The following is a 2,757-nucleotide window of genomic DNA, read 5'->3' on the forward strand; positions in this document are numbered from 1 at the left end:
GGGAAAGAGAGAGAGAAGGAAAGAAGCCCCAACACCCGCAGCCACCCCTTTCCCTTCTCTCTTGAGAAAGAGGAGGGAGAGGGGTGGCTGCAGGCCACGTGCTCGATCTCTACTCGGAGATCGGGCATGTGAGGCCTTCCAGCTCCCTGCACTTAAAGGGAGTCTCTTTAAGTGCAGGGAGCCAGCAGGAAAGGGGCCCCCCATCGAGGCCCCGCCACCACCACCCTGCAGACCACCACCCTGATCAAGCTGTGCCCCCATGGCCCACCCTCACCCCATCAAGCCACCGCCCCCCTGCCCCAATAAGGCCCTGGGTGCCCTGAGCGGGCGGGCCAGGGAGTCTCACCTTGCTTCTTTTTGCTCCGGTAGCCCGACTGAGGACTGCTGGGAGCAGGGGGTGTGGCCAAGCTGGATCGCAGCTGGAACGCTGTTCCGGTGTGTTCCGCCCCCAAAATAGCCCTGTCTGAATATACTTTTCTCATCATTGACAAAAGTTGAACACACTGCTTCCTTAGTCTAGATCGGTTTTACAGCACTGAAGTTGCAAACCTGTGTCATAATAATTATACCCACTCAGAATAATGTTTCATTAACAGGTCAGGCGGCAGCCTGAATAACCCATCTCAGCCCAAGCTTCTCAGTGCTTGGAGGCGAAGCAGAGTTGGCCATGGTCTGTATTTGGAAGGGAGACCACCAAGGAAGACTGTGGTTGCTATGCAGAGCAAAGCAAAGCAGTGGCAATCTACCTATGCTCATATTTTGCCTTGAACACCCTGTGGATGGGGTTGCTATGAGTCTGCTGTGACTTGATGGCACATTATTCACTAATCGGGAAAGACTTCCATGTAAACCAGCTTAGCTCTGCATAGACAATGGAGTTACTATTTTGCGCTCCATGAGCTTCAGCTGGCATGTCTCCAGGACTGCAAACATATTTATTAATTTAATACATTTTATCCTCACCTTCCTCCAAAGAAGAATGTATTGGTCTCCCCTCCACCATTTTGCACTCACAATAACTCTGTGAGGTAGGTTAGTCTGAGAGTGTGGCTGGCCCATGGCACCCAACAAGCTTCATGGCAGAATGGGGATTTGAACATGAGCGTCCCAGATCCTAGGCCGATATTCTAGCCACTGCACCGTACTGGCAATGTGATGGACCAGGATGTGGTCTGAAGGTCCATAATGCCATGACATTGCTAAAGATAAGAAGCAACTCTGGGACTGTTCAGTGTCTGTATGAGAGCTGTCCTGAGAATCCTCAGTAGAAATATAAAATATCTGGAAATCCCTTTGGAGGCTTTCTCTTTCACTCATGTGAAATGTCTCCTTGTGTGGAAGAGAAGCATTTGTAATGCAAATGCACATTTGGGCCTAGGGCTTTTTTTTTTTAAAGAGGTGCTGAAACTCTCAAGAGGGAGATGAAGTCTTCAATCTGTATACTGAAAACGCATGAACTTTTAAACATTTAAAAAATAATTTTATCAAAGAGGTTTCGGAACTCTGTTCCAGCGCATTCCCCCAGGAAAAAAGCCCTGTTTGGGCCAATGATTTAATACCCTGTCCTTCAGTATTCAGTGGGCTGCAAAAAGACCTAAAACATTTCAGTAGGTGTTGTGCTAGGCATATAGGGAGCAATCCTAAGCAAGTCTCCTTGGAAGTAAGTTCAATTTTGATGGAAACAGTTCCACTCTCAGGAAAGCATTCTTAGAATTTCAGCCTTACATGCAAAATAAGCTTTAGGACTTTTTTCCTTTAATGCAAAGAAATCCTCCCCCCAAATCAAACAAAGCCAAGTCAAAATAAAACACCCTTCTTCTTGGCTGTGTCAAAGACACATTAATATTTCATAAAAACAATTCTCGGGAAATAATTCAACGAAAATGCAAAAGAACCAATACAAAACCATCAAGGCAGACAGCAAAATATACTACATGACCCCACTCCCTTCTTTGTAACAAGGTAAAATATTCATCAGTTCTGTGATCCTTTGCACTGGCCATTGACAGGTACAGGCAGGCAGGAAGAAAGGACTTTGTACTTGAAGAGAATATGAAACATCCCTGAAGGCAAAGATAGTGGACCCTTCCATTCTACACTGCATTATGCTTGTGGTAGTGAAGCCTCTGACCCTCATTGGGTAAGATGGTGAGGTATCTTAGAATGTTCAGCTGCTAAACAATTTTCAGGCAAGTTTCTCTGAGGAATGGGTAAGTTGTCAGTTTGGCTGGGAGTCAGATCTCATACTAACATGCTGAGGAACTGAGAAGAAGGCCCAGGATGTATGAAAGCTATGGCACAGGGAACCCAGAGACAAGAGATTGGAAGGAAGAGGCACAATAATCAGTGGACTGAGAAGGCTAGGTAGAAGATGAGGCCTTAGGAAAACATCAGGGTGTGGGGGCATTATATCGCTGGCAAGCCCCCCCCCCCTCAAGTGAGTCTCCCACTGATTGCCAGCCTTGTGCTGACTGTGGAGGTCTGAATGGATGGAAATCCAGCGAGGCACACCCGGGGTCAAAGTTCAGACTTCCCAAGTCAAAGTTCGAATTCCCACAGACACTACTCTGGCGGGAGAATTGGCAAGCAGGAAACAAGGTTTTCTGAGTTTGCATGAGACTGCTAAATTCCTCTTAGAACAATGAATTGCTGAGGGCACATAGGCTTTGCAACTTTCAAGGATGATTTGCCAGTGAGAAGAACATTCTGTATTCCTAACACAGAAAGCTTGATAATGTAACGATGTACAAATGAATG

Source organism: Gekko japonicus, unplaced genomic scaffold (assembly GCF_001447785.1).
Source record: "Gekko japonicus isolate JY-2015 unplaced genomic scaffold, Gekko_japonicus_V1.1 scaffold952, whole genome shotgun sequence".
NCBI classification, from domain to species: Eukaryota; Metazoa; Chordata; class Lepidosauria; order Squamata; family Gekkonidae; genus Gekko; species Gekko japonicus.